The sequence below is a fragment of the Triturus cristatus genome, chromosome 3_1 (assembly GCF_964204655.1).
Source record: "Triturus cristatus chromosome 3_1, aTriCri1.1, whole genome shotgun sequence".
NCBI classification, from domain to species: Eukaryota; Metazoa; Chordata; class Amphibia; order Caudata; family Salamandridae; genus Triturus; species Triturus cristatus.
In genome coordinates this window covers 559181712-559201251 of record NC_140583.1, presented here as the reverse complement: position 1 = coordinate 559201251, position 19540 = coordinate 559181712, and the positions used below count along the sequence as shown (strand labels likewise).

General features: G+C 42.9%; 1 protein-coding gene across 2 annotated transcripts in view; it reads right to left on the bottom strand.

Moving 5' to 3' along the window:
* KLHL25 (kelch like family member 25) overlaps positions 1-18824 on the bottom strand; it is a 267839-nt gene extending 249015 nt beyond the window's left edge. The window contains exon 1 of one of the 2 annotated variants that reach the window (XM_085644475.1): positions 18780-18824. The gene's annotated coding sequence lies outside the window, so the exon portion shown is untranslated. Of the gene's footprint in view, positions 1-17746; positions 18709-18779 lie in introns of those variants that run through there. The other variant, XM_085644474.1, reaches the window with a different exon arrangement.
* Between the last annotated feature and the right edge of the window lie 716 nt (positions 18825-19540).

Here is a 19540-nt window from a genome sequence, read left to right as displayed (position 1 = left end):
ATCATTTAGACCCTGTTCCTTAAATTGCAGTTTCTACTAGGTCGCAAATAGACCTACCTCATGAATACTAATAAGGTAGGTCACAATTTGTGACCCATTGCGATCCGCTGCCATCACAGGGATGGTGGGCAGCTGAGGTCAGCAGAATACCATGGGTATGATTGCTTTTAAATAAATAAATCTTTTTTTTAAATGCACACCGTTTTTTTAAAGAAAAATGGGATCCGTTTAAGAAGAAAAAAATGAAAAGTTTAAGACATATGGACCACTGCCTGCTCTTAAAAAATATTTTTACATCCATTCTCAAATGATGGGGACCCCTTCCCATTTGCAAATGGTTTACCACCAACTTTGAGTTGGCGGTAAAGTACAAATGTTTTGCAAAACATTCATAAATACCAGTGCAAATCAGGGGCACTCTAAAAACGCCCCTTCCAAATACTTATTCGCAAACTCAAATTGGCATTGAGGAACATGTAACCGAATCGCAAGTAAGACTTTGTACATTTGAAAATGTCTTTCTGCGTTCGCAAACGGCCCAATTCTGCAAATCGGACTGTTTACGAACTGAAAAAAGGGTTTGTACATTTGGTCCTTAGAGTTTTACAAGGGAGTGCGGCCACTGACTAGTACTAGGCCCAGGAGTATAGATCTTGTTTTGATTTGAATACTTAGAAAACATATTTCTTTTAAATATTATGTACGATAGTAGGCTATTGTAATTACTGGTTGTTTATATACCGTATCAGGTAATCTGAGTGACAGTTAAACGGTTTATCACCTACGACATGTTTCCACACTGTAGGTGCTACAAGTGTTACGGTAAGAAAAAAATTCTATATTCAGATATCAAAACATGGAGGCACCCATTTTATGCTTCTCCCTATTTATGACTTCAACGAGCAGGCAATTGTAACAGGAAACAAAAACAGAACTTGTGAGTGTAGAGGTGTAGATGAAATACGCAAACTTCTAAATACTGTACGATAACCAATCACATGATATCCCTACTAAAATTCCACCTCTTTCTTTGCTATTGTGTGACCGAATATGTTCAGCCAACAATAGTACACATATTGGCAAGCAATTTACATATGATGTATATTCACAACCATCAATGGAAATACAGTACATTAATCTAAACTATTTTTACATCTTGTACATAAACAATACCAATGTATATGTATATATAGTCAGTTTTCATATGTTGTATACAAAAATAAAACTTATATGTGTTCTTCCCAGCATGACAATGAGAGAATGTGATGTGTGCCATTCAGGTCTGGTCCTTAACTTCAAGCGGGCTCAAGGAGACTTTATGGATGACACGGTTTGCAGCACAGTCTCAAGATGATTTGGGACCCATTTAGGCGATGATAGATCTTTGCCTAGGATGGTGTCTCACCCTATTTTCATATCTAAAGGGTCACCCAGTTCACAAAGGAAGTATTGCAAGAGGCAGCGGATGACCCGGGTTAGGCTTGGGTCCAGGAACAAGCAAAATGAAGACCCTCTCTTCTGAGTCACAGGATAATGCAGATATTCTTTACATAGTTATCCCTTTGACAAGCTAAAGGAAGTATTCTTAAAGAAAGAACTAGACACGCAAAAGCGACCCTCTATTAAGCAAAAGTTTATAAATAGCTCAAGGCCGCATAAGACTGCATCCAAGGGCCATGATGAAGACTCCAAAATAAAGTAAATAACTTCACTGAAGCGGAAACCAATGCAGAGTCTTGGTGAGACATTAATGTCAACATCTAGAGTACTCTTTGACTACGAAGTTCATCAGCTTTTATTTTGAGGAGGATGAGGACAAAATGTGTGCGCCAAAGGACAGGGCCTTGTCTGAGAGGGTGGCAAGATACTGGCAAATGGAAGTAAACAACCCACAGCAGAGGGAAGTGCATCACAGACCGAGGGTGAAATGCTGGAGAACCAACATAAAGGCAGATGACAGAAGTAGACTTCAAATATTCACCTAAGTGTGTAAATATGCTAAAAATGCAAAGGGGAGGGATTAAATGAGCCTGGCAGCCTTGCACAATAGGCTCCTGGATGTGATAGGCCTCTTGGCCGAGATCCTCGACCTGGGAAAAAGAAGCCAAACACTAAGTGTGAACCAACTGATCCAGATGCACTGGCAAGCTGGGAGGAAAGTTTCTCTTTGGCAATACAAACTCACCTTCTTTACTGAAAGGCATAAGGCAGACTCCAACATGGAAGAATTGACGGTCATGGAAGCAAAGACAATGGAGATATTGAGGGAATATCTGATAATATGGCCATTAAAATAGCACTGAATACTCAGTCTTACTGAAGAGGTTTTTTGCCTCAAAAGGTTTTCACCAGGGCTGTTTGGTTTGGAGGCTTCTAGGCCAAAAAGGATTCTTTTCCTAGGAACGGGGATACTACTAGCAGTGGCTGAAAGAAGCATTATATTTTCTTCCCCTTGGGAGCCTGTACGAAATGACAGACCATAGAGAAGAGCAAGTGGCTTCCAATAGAGGTTTACGCATGTGTAAATGTTCCCCTAGTGGGGGGAATGTTGGTGCTCTCTGTAGAACATCTGGTGAAATATTTTGCAATATCCCCGCTTCGGTCAAAAGTGAACTGCAATCGCTGGCACAACAACTAAGGTTTTTAAAATGGACAATCTATATATTTCTGCTTTATTTATGCAATGGTTTCATCTAAATTTGAATCATGTTTTTACAAATTTGGAGATAATTTAATACTGATGTTTTCATTGTTGCAATGGGTTTAAGTAATCACGCAAATAAAGATTTTACTTTACTGCTCTACTTTTCAAAGCACAAATAAAATACCAATTATTTTTAATAGGCATACCTCTACTGCACAAATACCTCTACTACTGCTGCACAAGTAGTGGAATGTTGGTGCTCTCTGTAGAACATATGGTGAAATATTTGCAATACAACTGTAGAACATCTGTTGAAATATTTTGCAATACAACTGCAGTACAACCTTGTACTACAAACAGCACAATGCTACAGTCTCAAAATCGAATTCACCTTAAGACAGGGCTCCCCTGTAACCATCACATTTCTGTGAAAGAAGGCTGGAAGGGTGAAGAATTTGTCGCACTAAAGGGTGAAAGAGGTGATCTTGCAAGAAGGTATTCGTGCAAGGAGATTCATAAGCAATATACTCCTAAATCAAACGAAAGGCTAAACCTAAGTTATATGATTTTATATGGCACTTCAAGATAGACGGGCTCCATCTATTCAAGGACATGCAGAGAGTGAAAGACATATACCTTGTGGTCCAAGCTTAAGAGCCACACCACAGGTTTCTTTAGTTTACATGAGTTAGACAAGCCAGGGAATTTCTAGTCTACTGTTAGGGCTCTCCTGAATTCCCTTGTGCTTACTTCAACTACTCAAGAATGTTGTGGGTTTTTAGAGGGCTGGAAGAGCCCACATGATAGCATACCTAGAGGACATGATTTTCATATTGCAAAATGATATGCTATCTCAACAGATGCTAATGGCGATACGTCTTTAGAACAAGGGATTAAAAATGCACTGGGAAAAATTGGCAACCAGGAAGTTCAGGATCACCCCAAAAGATTACGCTTTAGTCATAGTAAGCACTCAAAAGAACACACATGGAGTTTTATACCAGTCTTATCCAAATTACGGTTGTTTTATTTCTTTCTTCAAACCATCTCGTAAACTAGATGTGTTACTTCAGATAAGGATGTGATAGACTGTAACCGGTGGCTACTATACTTTACAGAAATTGATTTGATGCATTAGTGAGATATGGAACCAAAAACATTATTACTTTGAGGATGCTGAAATTCAGAGAAATCAACTCTCCATACGAGAATCTATGTTCAAAGCACTGAGGAAGTCCAGGCGATGATGCTGGATGAAACACAAGTTGGCTTGATGTTTTGAAGAAGGAAAGGAAATAATGAACCGTAATTTGGCTAAGACTGTACAAGACTCTATGCTTGTTCTATCAAGTGCTTAGGACTTAAGTATATCATTTAGGGGTGATCCTGCTCAGGAGCAATAGTGTGACCACCCCTCCCTTTTGTTCAGCAACTTAAGAATACATTCATTACAGAACAAGCATTTACAATGCAATGGTCTCGGCATTGGTAAAGTTAGAGCTATTGGCATTGCTCATTACATTATTTTTGTTTATGTTTTTGTTTTTAAAACATTTAGAGAAACGGCATTGTTATTTACAATGTCAATAGCTTAATCTCTCTCAAATGCGAGACCTATTTTTGTGCAGGTTTCCTTCCTGCACAAAAATAATCATCCCCTCAACGCAGGCACCCTTGCACCATGGTACAAAGGTACCTGTGTGGGAGGGGTGTAGTAAAGCAACAACACAGGAAGGGGTAGGCAAGCAACAACAGGGAATGGGCAGGAAAGCAACAACACAGGAGGTGGGACGGGGCAGGAAAGCAACAATGTGCGAAAGGGGCAGGCAAGTGACAACGGGGTAATGGGGCAGGTAAGTAACAATGCAAGAGAGGGGCAGATGGGACAGACCAGGAAAGCAAACTGTAAGGGAGGTTGGCCAAAGCTCCCATTGAAGAGTTTCTATCTATTCTGGGCCCAGTGATTGGAGGAAAGTTCTCAGGAGAACATCGATGGAAATAAAAGATCATGTCAACAGTTTAAAAATAATTGTCAGACAGTAATATTACGTGAACACAATGCAATCAGGGAAAGTATCTGACGTCCTATCTCACCTATTTTCATTCTGTCCCATAATACTCATTTCCACATATAGATTTGTGTACCTCAGTCCTCCCTCCATTTCATGCAATATGACCTTTGTCTAGCATTTACCGTGAAATGAGTCACATCTAGTTCTGTGGGTGAGTTCAGGTTGTTGGGATTCATAGCGGCCACATCAGACAGCTCCAAACCTAATTCTGAATGGAATGCATATTTTTCACAGTGTCTGCCAGTAGGTCAGGAAGGTTTTTAGACTGCAAGCAAATGCAATCAGTGGTCTCTCTGCAGAGCACAAAGTGTGATGGCTACATTTGTGACAATTGGGATTCTACAAGAAGTTGTGTTAAAGTGCTTCACTGCTAAGTGCTAAAATGATGAAAATAGAGGGCTTATAGGGGAGTGTGTGATTATGTGTATGGGGATAAAGTTGAGGTGATGAGTGAAGTATGTGCAGAAGGAGACAGTGAAAAGACTCAGCTGAAGAGGAAAGAGGACGCAAGATATGCAGCTGGAAACATTGAGAATGATTTGGAGAGAAAACAGGGCAAAGGTGTCCAACACTGTGAGGGTTGCATAAGAAAGTAGAGTGAAGGGGAGAACTGAGTGACCAGAGGCCTCAGTAATATGTAAGAGTCTGTTTTCAGAATTGAAACATCCAACCCAAAATCACTCATTACAAAATCAGTGCTAGTTGTATAGGTGATACTGCTAACAAGAACTGGCAAAGGCAATAGTTTTGCCTGGTTTGTTTCCGCTATCCAGTTAAGCTTCCGTCACTGGCCCGGATTGAGGTAGTCGCGCTCTTAAACCTAGATATTTACACCTGCAAACTACCACTACTGGAATTACCGTTACGGCGATATACCTTCTATGTTGAAGTCACCACAACCCGCCACACATGTCACAGTCACACACTTGCTCCGAGTTAAAAGTAACAGGGGCGATCACTCAACAGAAAAGCACAGGGACTAAAGAGGCGGGACCGCAGTCTGCTGTTGTGTCGCCCGGTGTGAAACCATTATCAATGATCGACGCCAAGTAATTCACTAACACCGAAAAGTACGCCTTAACTGTAATCAGGAAAAATCGGTAACATTGGACATATCTCAGGGTCTCTCGGAGAGCGAGGGTTAGGGCGTTTCCCACGTGTGTACATGATGGAGACCTCTGAGAGTTCTCCGTTCTAGTCAGATAATTCGGGTGGAGGATGTACCTGGTTCGCCTCCCGCCTGTTGACGGCCTCTTCAATCCTCAATGGGTGACTTTTGCTTTATTGCCTAAGAAAGCGACGTTACGGCCCGAGGGGACCAAAAGACCCCTATAACCCTGAGCAAATGAGACCGGTATTGGTGAGGAGACTTCCGCCGACAAGAGCCACCCGGCCCGTATACACCGTCAACAGCTAGGAACTTCCTGTCGCTCCCTCAACCCTCCTTCCATGCGCCTCGGCTTAGCCGATTAGACTTCCGCCTAAGAGAGCCACCCGGCCTCTACCTTGTGTCACTGACGCGTAGCCATTAGGCTGCACAGTTTGGGCAGCGAGGACAACGATTGGCTTGTTATTTCATGTGTGCCATCTGGGTCCTATTGTTTCTACTGCATTTAACGTTAGCTTTACCATTCGTGGGGCGGGGGGGTGGATAAGCGTAACAGAAAACGTATGAGACCAGGATATCAAGACAAAAATAGGAAAAGGAAGTAAATATTAGCGTGGTAAGGAAATGAGGCGAAAAAAGTATTTGCCGAATATTTCGAAATAGAGGAACTACAGAAAGAGTAAAAATAAAGTCGGAGAGACAGAGTAAAGAAAATTAAGAAGATTTGAGTCAGCAAGGCTATGTTTCATGATACCACCGTTGGGAGTTTCAGAGAAGTAATTCTCGTAAACAGCTTTTGAAGAGTTCACCGTTGAACAAGGCAGAGCAAAAGGCACACCACCGCCTTTCTCCGAGGCAGAGCAGAAATGCCTCGGAGAAACGCAGCGTCCTTTTCGGATTCGGGGGCGTGTTTTGCTGTTATCTCCTCCAGCCATAGGCTGGAGGAGATGATTAGACTTTCTGTAAAAAACACGCCCCCTGATCCGAAAAGGACGGGGCATGATCGGAGTGACGGGACCTCTTCTCCAATGGCTGGCCAGCATTGAAGAGGCTAGCCAATGGAGAAGAGGGGAGAAGAGGGGCGGGTTCAAGCCCCTCTTCTCCAAGTCATTAAATCTCGCGAGCGAGACTGCGCAAGCGCAGCCTTCGCTAGCCGAGACCTAAAAACTAAGGTACGGGTTAGCTGCGCCAACATATATACTCTGGCCACCATTGTATTGTGCAGTCCCTGGAATGGTCTGCATTTTGTGGCCGAAAGAGTAAAAATAAAGTTCAGTTTTGCAGATAAGAATGATAAACGCAGCCAAAATACCTACACGATAGGCAATCAGGAGGTATTCTTTGTTCGTTAGAGAGCAAACCTTTCTGGTGAGACTCTTAACAACATCAATTCGGTTGATTTTCCCAAAACCTTCAAATTTTAGGGCTCTGCAGCAATTGTAAGATTTAACATTCACAACAGGCTCGGGCGTACTGTAAATATGCTCTATTGTCCAGGAAGGCTCTATAACAACTCAACTAGTAGTTAGTGTATATAGACACCTACAATGGGAATGCTATTTTCGCAAAAGCCTCACACCTGACCATACAATTAGATGCCATTTGCACCAGTTAAAGGACACGTTTAGGACAAATATATTGATAGGAAGCAAGTAATTGTGGTGCAAGAGGCACATGAAGTGCTTGCATTTACCAGTTGGCTCTTTTGCAATAATGTACCTAATGAGGGACAGTATGTGTTCTTCTGAAGATGGGCAATATGCCAGCGGTGCGATAGGATATTCAGCTGCTGAACAACATCTGGCCTTATCGTCAACATCATCAAATCTCGGTCAAGGTTGAATGCATGCTGTGACTGAAAAATCAGGAAGTTTGGCGTTCTTCATAGCTGATAGTATGCCATATGAAGGCAGAATTTAATCAGTGAGCACAGATGCCTTCCTGTATGCTTGGGGCCTAGAGGTAAAAAAAAGTTTTTCTCCTCTTCAGGATAACTGGGGCACCAGGACCAGTGGGGGAGCAAGAGATCAAGTTGGTCCGGTGGGCGTCGAGATGGATTATGCCAGCCTGGTTTCTAGAACTTCTGGAACTTTCTGCTACTTCTCTAGTCTTCCCTCATCAGAAAGTGGATGTGCTAGCTGGCCAGAAGGGAGGGAGCAACCACTCACATGGAAGGGGGCTCCTGAAACTATAACAGGCAGAAAAAACAGGGGAAACCAAGGATACCATCAAATCAAAATTTCTCTGCCTGTGTACATCATTCAGAGTGCTAATCATCACTAATAATAGTAAAACATGAAACGCTGGCCTTCCAAAATGTAATCCACAAAAACACAGATACCAAAAATATCAAATGTATTCAATAAATATAATAATTCAATTATGTGAAAACATAGTAAATACTGTACCATAAATACCCAAGCGCATCCTACACCACACACACAATCGTTCATACAACCAAAAACATACCCATACATACGCAACCGTCCTACAAAATAAGGGTTCACAATTTGTCAATTATCAATATATACATGGAAACAGAGTCCCCCCTCTCAACATGTGACAATTGATGGCTCTGTCAAGTCAATAAGAGTGCAACAAGTGAGTCGATTTCAGAATTAAACAACAAGTGAGAAAACAGTTAATAGTACAATTCATTTTTGGAGTTCTAGTTTTTCTCAACATATTGATGAATACAGAGGGGCGAACAGCAAGTTAACAGGGAAGCTCCAGTCCTGACCTGCGTTTCGTTGGGTGACCCGGATATGGGTCTCACCTTTGTCAGGGCGCAACGATCACATACAAACAAGGGAGGACGCGCCTGGTAAGGGCAAGAAAAATGGCAAAGAAACGTCCCTGGTCGGTGGACAATAGAAAGGCTCGTAGCCAGAGCCTGAGACAGGAGGGAGTTATGTCACAGTCCTCAAAGGCAGGACCACAAATGGAGCATTCGAGGGTCAGGAGATAACATGATCCCTTGCAGAGGCCGCTGGTCCTCTCCTGTGAGTGACGAAGAATGTATTTGGGCTAAAAGTCCATAGTAACAATTACTGATGAGCACTAGATGCGAAAGGAGAGGTCCCGAACTCAGCTGGTACGGAGGTAGAACATCGATGTGGAAGGATTCCCCGAGTTTGTTTCCATGTATATATTGTTAATTACAAAATTGTGAACCCTTATTTTGTAGGACGTAAGAGTATGTATGGGTATGTTTTTTGTTGTATGAACGATTGCGTGTGGTGTAGGATGCGTTTGGGTATTTATGGTACAGTATTTACTATGTTTTCATATAATCACAATATTATATTTATTGAATAAATTTGATATTTTGGGTATCTGTGTTTTTCTGGATTACATTTTGGAAGACCAGCGTTTCATGTTTTACTATTATCAGTGACGATTAGCACTCTGGATGATGTACACAGGCAGAGAAATGTTGTTTTGATGGTATCCAGAAGGGAGGGAGCATCACCCTCTGGAAACAGATGAGACACTGTGATTGGTGAAGAGTTTCCAGAAGAGATGGGACTTTATAGGACTTTCAGAGCAATCCAAGGCCCTCATCAAGCACTCAATTAAAGAGTTACTGATATGCATACAACAGATGATCTAGCTGATGCTTGGGCAGCAATCTGCATCTCTCTTCATCATCTATATTGAAACTCTTGTCAGAACGTATTAAAAAAAGATTAAAATCACGGAGGTCAGCTATTTCAGCAGGGAACATTTCGGAGGAATATGTGGAAGAACATCTACTGTTTTGTCGAATCCTGAAAGGGTCAGACAACCTGGTCCACCTGCCCCCAGGTTCATATCCCAGCGAGATGGTAGCGAGGGATCTAGGTTGTAGTTTGAGCAGCATAATAACAATACTTAGCTTTATTTCACAAGGTTTAATATGTAAGGGCCCTGAATGTATCACATTTGTTGTTCTCTCCAGAGTGGATTTTGGCATTTTAAGTTGAAGGAAAACCAGAACAGCTTCCCATATGGGACTTTCCATGTGTACCTTATATGACTTTCCACATTAACCACAGCGTTGTCTGGTCAAATAAGTGAAGGAGAATAAGAAGAGAACAATATGCTTAGGACCACAAGCAGTACTGCAGTTGTTTACTGCTATTAATCACACTTTTCAAGCCGTTGTTCCACTATGGCAGGTAAGTGAAATGGATTATGTGGTAAAGCGGGGAGAATGTTAATGTCTTAGGGGCACAGTGGATGAAAGAGACCAAGGTGTTAAAAGTCTTCCGGGTGGGAGCTAAATTGGAGGCTAGCATGAATATGGCAGATTGCTCCAAGATTATTGATTTTAAATCAGTTATTTTAAATCAGGTATCTGTGTCCCTACTGCATTTGAAAGCTTTAAACCAGCATAAGAGTCACCATATATTTATGTAGAATGATAGATTTTTGTACTATATTGTAGAAAGACTTGATTCTTTGAAAAGCACTGAGGAGAGCATAATCACTCCCAGTCAAAAAACTGACTTCTGAAAAAGGGTCCTGGGAGATTGACAATTATGGGGATACAGTGTGATAAAGGATGAAACATGAGTTGTTTCTGTAAATAAAATTGCAAGGTTGTATATCACTGCTTCACAATAAGTAAATGGATTGAAATCTGGTTATTTACTGCAGTAACATCACTAAAGTGATTACCCACTGTTGTGACGCCCCCAGGGGAAGCACCCTCTTACCCTTTGTTCAGCCGCCTTAACTGGGTCTCAAAAGATCTGAGCCCATTGGTGGAAAGGGAGCTGGCGGTCTCACCCGCCTTCTTCAACCTCTCCCAGGTCTCTATAGGGAGATGGGAGAACGAGGGTGGACCTATGCCTGCGCCATTTGCCTTCACCCCTGTCAGCATGGGACTCTGCAGACCAGCGCTGAAAAGAAAATGAAGCTACCCTGACAAAAGGCTCTCACACAGCCATTGTCAGTGCAATGCTAGCTCTTTGCTCTCAATGTCCAAGCAGGTAGAGTGGCTTTGGGCTGGTTTTGATGGCGATGAGGACGGTAGGGTGGGTGTCAAGAGGCCTGGTTATTGTTTTTCAATTTAGGTGAAAGAGTAGGGTTTTAGAGAGGATGGGTGGCAAGAGCCAGGTATTTTTTGTACATTTATATTTTGGGGGGTTTATAAGGGGTATGAGGCAAGAGGACAAAATTCCTTAACATTTTTTAACATACTATAAATTGATCCCCTATTGCGCCTCTGCTTCCCAGCATATACGTTTAAAACGTATATGTTGTCTATTTGATGTCACTTAGAACCTCTCTATGAAAAATGTCCCCACTATTCACAGTTACTCTTCTATAATTCAATATCGTTTACTTCTGACTCCCAAACCAATTTTTAATTTGGCTTCTTGGTTTTGTAGTGAGCAGCCTGAAGCCCAACAGATGGCGGAAGTGAATAAGGTAGAGGGTGAACATTTTCAGGAGAGGCATAGATGTGCAAGTTTTGAATGTTTGCATTATAGAATGGATTTTCAGGAGGATATTAGGTTATGGACACAAATGGCTAATGTTTGTACAGTGTTTAGAAGTCTTTGTAGTTCTACAACTTTGTTCTCAAAGGAGCCGCAGTGCTCTTCTTACATGATACATTTGGCTCGTATTAATAGCACTAAGGAACAAGCATCGGTAATGCATCGGCTTCGCCTATGTCATGAATAAAGAGCTATTTTCCTCAATCATCGTCCGGGAGAAGAAAAGAGCTCCCTGACAGATAACACGGGAGTGGGGAGGATGCGGTGCAGCAGGCCTAGCTGCCGACTGGAAAGCTGGGGATCCCACTTCGAGTCTCGGCGGCGCCACGCAACATCCTGTGATTCTGTTCAAATCACTTACTCTCTCCGGGTGCTAGAATGTTACATAAATATGCTGCAAGAGTAAAATGCAAAACTTTATGAAAATATAGTTCCACCAAAGAGGATGTTAACAGTATTTCGGCAGCGGGAAACTGATAAGAGAAGCAGGCGAGGAACAAGCATTGGTAAATGCAGGAAAATATGCTACAGCCAATAGAAATGGAGGAAAGGTTAAGTGGCACGCACAGGAACCAATGAGAAGCCAGTAAAGAGAGGAGGCGGGATGTAAGTACCTTTTAAATTCATATTAAAAACAATAGATTTCTCAAGCACAGCCCATGCGCTGTGCAGGCGAAAACCAAACAGCACACTTCACACTTCCTTGTCTCTAATAGAATCTAGACTTTATTTAATGTAGTGCAAATAATCATTTTTTTTAATAACATTTTCCAAGACACTGAGATATAGACCACAAAGAAGCCACCTCAAAAACCAAGTGATATCATTATAGACTCGATCCAGACCGGATCCAAAAGATACTTACACAAGGGCAGAGTTATGTTGATGATGACAGTGGATCATGAGTCCACTCATAATAACTCTGCTCAGGCAGTCATGCAGTTGACAGCACGTCAAGGACAGTGAAATTTACTAGAAAATGCAGAGGTTGTGGTGAAGACTTCCACAGCTACTAGAAACCCCAAACATTCTAGTTCCAACACCAGCAACAAGCCCGATACTGATCACGATAATGAACTCAACTATATTTCTTCCCCTAAAGACAAGAGGGAGGTCATGTTTCCCACTGCCACATGCAACAGAAAGTCTAACCACGATATGATGGAAGAGCAGGAGAACAGAGGACACAAACAGCTATGGAAGCACCTCAAATGACTATGTTTATAAGGACAAGATGTTAGAGCTCCGAAAAGCAAGACGGTGCAGCAGAATAAAGACCATGGTTAGAGGAGCTGGCTAACACAAGAAAGAAAAGCAGCTGGCAAGCATAGGACAAAGGAAAGTAGCCTGTGGCGGGTCATCCACTATGGTGGAGGAGCGTCGCCTCACTGCTTTCTTGCAGTGCTAAAAGCAAAAACATAAAATGGTAATAACTTTAGATATTACCATTTTATGGGGTTTTTTTGCCGGTGGGCGGGGCTGTTCTGTTTTCGGAGCAGGGCAGGGGTGGAGTGGTTTGCCCACTCCGGAGTGTGCAATGACTGTTTGGTAGGCCCTCTCGGGCCGCCCAAACCAGTCATGGGCACTCCCCTGTTCTCCATGCAGGCTACATTGCAGCCTGCTCGGAGAACATGCCCACCCCTACAGCCCCTGACTGAGCACTGTGTCACGGTGCTCAGACAAATCACAATGCTCCATTGGAGCATTGTGATTGGCTTAGGGGTAGGAGCCTGGCTGCCCGCTTCCTGTTCCAACCTGCAGTCGGACACAGAACAGGAGAGAAGACGTGGGACGCAGCGGCAAGGTAACTTTTATTTATTTTTATGGATTATCAGTTTTATTTCTTTTTTAAGCATAATTATTTTTTTTAAGCAGCCCGCAACCGATACCGCCCCCTTCCCCGTGCGCCTGCCCCACCCGCACGCACCACCCGCGAGCCGTGCCGGCCGCCCCTAGAAGTAGCTTGGGGAAAGTGCAAGTCAAGGAAATGGGAAAAGGACAGCTAGTTTCTGGGGATAGCTATGGGAAAGGAAAAACATATCTTGAGCCTGCCATCTTTGAAAGATGTGAGTGTGAGTAGTCTGCTCACTTCTGACACCAATAACCGAGCGAAATAAAAAAGTGGATCTGAAAAATATTCATCACGAGTTCAAATGGGGATTGTGGCTGCATAGCTAGCTGGTTAATCACATTGTTTAAAGAGTTTACATAGTACCCAGAGCATCACTTTCAGAGCGTTTCTAAGGTTTGTATTCCGCTTGCATTTTAACCATAATGTGTCTTTTAAACTATGTTTGTGTCATTTTTTTTACGATTTTGTAAAAATACACTTTGTTGGCTACCAGTATCGGCCCTGAAGCCATACCCTTGGTAAACCCTTGGTAAAAAAAATTAACTTTATTAGAAATTATGGTTAATAACTTCATTTTTCACGAATAATAAATAATTTCAGGTGAGGGTAAATTATGATTAAGAGCCAGAGCCTATAACCTACTAATATATACCAATCATGGTGAGCTAAACAACTAAACCTTCCCCAATGCACTACTTATGACATTGTGTTCCCAATCCTTTCCCACCCACCTTGCTTTTTTGTGTTAATATCACTGCTTTGTCTGTCCCTGCCCACTTAGCAGTCTTTCTCCTGCACCAGCTTCACTATATAGATATATATGTGGGGCAATCACACAGGAAGTCAATATCCGCTTGTCCTGAGCCTGAAACATCAGCCTTCTGCCTACCTGCCATGATCAATGCACCTGCTGAGGAGGAGGAGATCACATGGAGGGAGCAAGGCCCAGCAAGGATCCTAGCCAATTGATTCTGGTGAGTGAAATGTGAGCCATGCGGTCCGGGCAGGACTGCTGCAGGAGGAAGGGCTGCCTGCCTGATCATACCAAAGTTGCTGACCATCATGTCAAGAGGAAGGGGGCCACTGTGAAGTGCTGGCCGATGTCTGTTTGAGTGCCAAGGTCAGCAATCACCATGTGACCATGAGCAAGGCCGCCATAAAGTGTGGTCTGTTGCCCATATTTGCGCCAAAATCTGACACTTACATTGACCAAAAAAAAGGGGCAACCGTGAAGACAAGGCCATTGCTCGTCTGCGGGCTGAGGTTGGCAACCATGTGTGACCAGGAGGGAGGCCACCCTGAGGTAAGGTCATTGCCTTGGTTCATCGTGCTTAAGAAGCCAGGAGAAACACTTACAGATCGCCACAAGAGCCGGGCGAGGATGTCTGACACCGACGCAGGCTGTCCGAGGACTGAGGAAACCAACCTCTCATTAGGGAAAGAATTCAAGAGGTTGTAGGCCTTCAGAGTCCGGAGACCAGAGCACACGTAGGACTACCCCAGTCCTCCTGGGATTGCCAGCTGTCATTAGGTCAGGTAAAACTATTCCAGTGCACCAGGCCTGTGAGGACTTGCATGAACTTAGCACCTAAACGCTGCCAGCACTTACACTTAAAGCAACGCATAAACTTTTTTGCTTGAGGGCTACAGTGGTCCACATCTGAAGGTCGTAACCAGCATAGAATGAAGAATAAACAATCACTGGGGAATAAACAATCCCACTAGACAGGACAGAGGGACTCAGAAATTCCATGTGGGCCAGTGCTAGCACACTGACCAAAAGAGGCTGTGGTTATTTAATGTGTCAGGTCTATACTTTGTGTGATCACATTAAACTATTCTTTTTTCAATAAAGTAAGTATTTGGCTAGAAAATCATCTTATTGTTGTTACTTTAAGACTTTAGCCTCTGTATGCCTCACGTCTAGCTCTCACTCAAACAGCCTTAGACTGCTCGACCCACGCTACCACTGACAGTCAGGTGCTGTACGGGGTATTACTCGGTCCCGTTATTCAGGGTCCCCAGTAGGTCAGGCTCCGGTACATCCAGAGCCGCAACACCCACAGATGGGCTCAGTAACTCCTCCTTACCCTGTGACCCTCTGAAAGGAGTACTGACACCTTGGCTGCGCTATATGAGTACATGAGCAATGCATTGGGGAGGTAAGGGGAAGTTATGGCTGCATAACACCATAGCTTACACAATTCAATGTGTTTTACATTTTGGATGGTTTAAGTGCCTATTTGAGTATAGAGGGGTTTTATTAAGATTATTTGTTAGTAAACAGTTTGCCAACCTTTACTAGCAAAAAGTGCCACAGTGTTTTAAAACCATGGACTGGAATGCGGCCAGGGAAACTGCCAGTGAATGAGATTACTTAAAGAACTGCATCGGCAGCTTGCTGACTGAAAATGTCATTTTATGGTTCATGAACTCTGACAATTCTTCTTTTCTTTTTCTTTGCCTCTGATCCCCTCTGAAATTAACCACACTCATAGGGGTTGTGGTATGCTACACGACTATCCTCGCCTCCCCCATGATATTTCCGTGATGGAGGGCTCATGAATGGTCTGATAACTGAAATGCTCATCCCGATCATAGCCTCAACAAACCCGTTCAATCGTAGGAACCGAGCAGTCCGTGTAAGTTGGCGAACTGTGTGTGAACAGCCAGCACTTTGAATAGTTTCTCAATTACAAGGAATCGGCCGAACTGGGTCAACTTCATTTGAAAACGGTTTGTGAACAGCCGTTAGCAGCAGTCCAAGTATACAAAAGATTAACCATTTCAGTTTCACCCAGCACCTTTCTGTCATGCAAACATCTTTAATACTACTGATTGGAATTCACCAAACCAAAATAACGAGAATTGTCAGTATGGTTCCACCATCATGCTAACTTTTGTGTAATTACCTTCATCAATATATGCTGGTGCGAAAAGCACAAATTATTTTGGAATCAAAATGGGAACTGTACTGTTGGATTACCCACAATAACGTGTGATGGGGCAGTCACCCACTTCAGGGTGACAGGTAGGCATGATACTGGAAGCAAAGTGCCGAATTAGCAAAATAAGCACCGTCAGACAGATGTCTGGTCAAAAGAGATACCCTCTTGGGACCCCACGTCAGTTTCGTATAGCTGAATCGATAGGCAATAATTGTTCTTCGCTGTATTTACTTATAAAGGATGCAAACCACACAAGTGTGTCGGTGTGTACTTCAACCAGGTTGGAGAGTCTATTTAGTATTACACCACAGAACCAGCACCAAATCGTGGAAAAGAAGCTGAGCTCTTCGTGTGGCACATCAGTCCTTCAGTGATGTAGCATTAGTTTCAGTATTTACCTGCAGGATATGTTGGTATTTACTAGAATGCATAAGTGTAACCATTGAGCTCTCGAGGGTTATCTACAACCAAAACAATACACTTTTTCAGAACAGTTTTTTAAATGCAACTACGGTTTATGACCATAATGTTATACTTGATATCGTCAGAAAAAAAGGATTTATATAAAATTAACGTTGGGTAGCATTTTTACTTTCCAAATTAATGACAGTTGTGATTTTTTTAAATAGAAATCATCTTACTAACTGAATAGAGTGTCTTTCGTTCAATAATAAACTATTTCTCTGCATGAATAGCCTCGCAAGCACAGCTGATATTACAAATACCGATGATTTTAATTTTGTAGGAGACCGAAAACGGGTATCTTCTGACGGCCTGATAGGAATCAAAAATGTGATAAACGCAAAATCCCGGTACTGTAGCTTTTGGATCCAGTTTTAAAACTGATTTTTCATTTGCGTAACATGGCATTCTCCTTGCCTCGTTAATTAACAATTTTGTTACAAGTACAATGGTTAACTTCTACTATGCTCACAATCCTTGCCCTCTTCTACACTATTTTTGGAGCGGCGATCAAATAAATTATGAGGCAATGCCCTGTGCACCCAACCAACTTGATGGGTCAGCTGCCCAAGAAAACTCCCTTTCCTTCCGTCCAGTGTCCACAGCTGTAAACCAGTGTTTACATAACATGGTGCACCCCAGGACAGTTTACAGATTCAGTCCTTTCGCACCAGCAAGTTTGCGCAATTCTGAAAGGGTAACACATAATATTTAAACAGCTTGGTCTCATACATTTGACTATTTTAACCTTTGTTTTCTTGACAGGCTACTTCGTGCGAATAAATATTAATACACTCAGCAACCACTTTCTACTTTCAGAAAATGCATTATTAAAAACATATTTACAGAATATTTATAGAAAGTCTGCAAGGCTAGTCTACAGGAAAGTCTAGCACCCCGGTGTCGATAAAATCGAATTGCCTCAGTTTTATGAGGCGCTTGTAAAATGTAGACGGACCCCACGAAAACGGTATGAACCAAATGCGCTGGATTATCTCAAAAGTTGCTGTATTTATTAAGGGGGGGTTGTACATGCCACATTGGCAGCTAGCTACTACATGTGCCTTGCACCTTTGCGAGAGATACCATTCTCAGTATATAGCAGTAGTGCCGAAGACAGCTGTCAAGCTTCCAGGTCTGTATGGCATTTCACCTTTTAGTAATCACTTACCTCCGGGGTCTCTTATGCTTCAGTCAGTAGAGAGGGGCTTGCTTCTATGCTCAGCCCTGTCTGTGGGACTCTGCTCTGCGACGGTCTGCTTCAGCCCGAGCAGCAGCAAGCCTTCCTTCACTCTGGGAAGATCTGCGCCAGCAGCCTGTGAGGGAAGGGGTCATTGTGCTCAGTGAACCACTCTCAAACTCTGTGCTGGGACGGCGGGGTGGGTGGGGGTGGCTTCCATTCTCTTACAGCATGTGAGCCTTCTCTCCGGGATGCTGTTACAGCGAATTGAGCGAGATGTCTATTGTAGTCGTTTGAATAGCGAGCCCCCGTATTGTGTAAAGCTCAGCAGCGCGTACAGCATAAAATCTATGTGAAACTGTCCATTACCACAGTGGTCTGCAAATATCGGTTGCTTTGCGAAGCCACAGAACAATAGCTTATTGTGAATCTCAGTTAAAACCTGTGGGGCTGAGCCTGAGGAGATATGTAACTGGACTGTATAAAAACTGTAAGGGGTAGGATAGCCGACTCAACGGTAGTAAAACTGTAGCACACAAGCCCCTGCACCCCGAGTTTCTGTAATCTGTCCTCCGAATCACTTCTCTGTTAAGGGCTGCTGTACGCTCTGGAAGACGGGGGATTGATGTGCACGATAGGGCAGAGGGTCTTTCTTTCGTGGCACAGAGTCGCTCTACTTTGTATAAAAGAAAGTCCGGGGCGGCATGCGAGCTAAAGAGTCTCTTCCAGCAAATAAGGAGAGCGGGCACCTAGAGCAAGCAATACATTAAACACCCGAACTCTCTTGTCATAACTCTAGAACAAACGATTTGGTTTTACTGTGTAAGGCTGAAGGAGCGTTTGTTTAGGACTGACAGAACATGCTGCCAACGAATGTCACTGAATCGTAAGACTGTCTAAATTCAGCATAAGCACTGTCCGAACCAGGAAATGCTGGCACATTAAAGAGGCGTGCTATTTTGAAGGATCACAGAATAATCCAATCGGTTTCGGAAGAGACAAAAGGCGGGTCTAAGCAACTCACCCAACCGCAATACGCAGAGCATCTCAAACCAGGAAGATAGACTCTAATGCGTCATTTACTAGTGTAAAATCAAGCTGCTTACGTCATTTAAAGGCTCTTATTCGAATCAAGGAGCCATCTTGGAACGGTAAAACGCGTATCCTCTTCACTGCTAGAACGTTTCGCTCCGAGGTACTAAGCCCTTTTTTAGGACGTTTGGAGTAGCTTATATTCAAATATTCATATTTTTTGTCCTCACAAAAATTTATCCATGCCACATATACATCTTTTTCTCCTAACATCCTGGGAATTCTAAAGGTACCCAGTGTTTATAGATTGCCATGGAGGGAAGGAGAAGTAGTCAAAATACAGCAATTTCTTTTTTGTTTTGGGGGGGGGGGGAGGTGGAAGTCAGGAGGAGGGCAAAATGATAAAACAAGCATTGGCATAGCCAATAGGTCTCGCCTTTGGGACCTTATAAGTGTTTAGCCATGCAACAGTTAATGTTACTGCACCAAGGATATTGTGCTGGATAACTAAACACTTAAACGGTCCCAAAGGCGAGACCTATTGGCTATGCCAATGCTTGTTAGCATTTGAGTGTGATTATAGAGGTATGGGCGAAACCGTTTAGGGCCGTTCCGTCCAGAATTTGATGGCCTGTGGTGTTGAAAGCACTGCTAGATAACAAGGGTATAAGAAGTCGGGAATGGGCACAAGTGAAGGGTATGACATGAAATTCCAAATGTCAAAATCATAAAATGTGTGATTTAAGATATGGA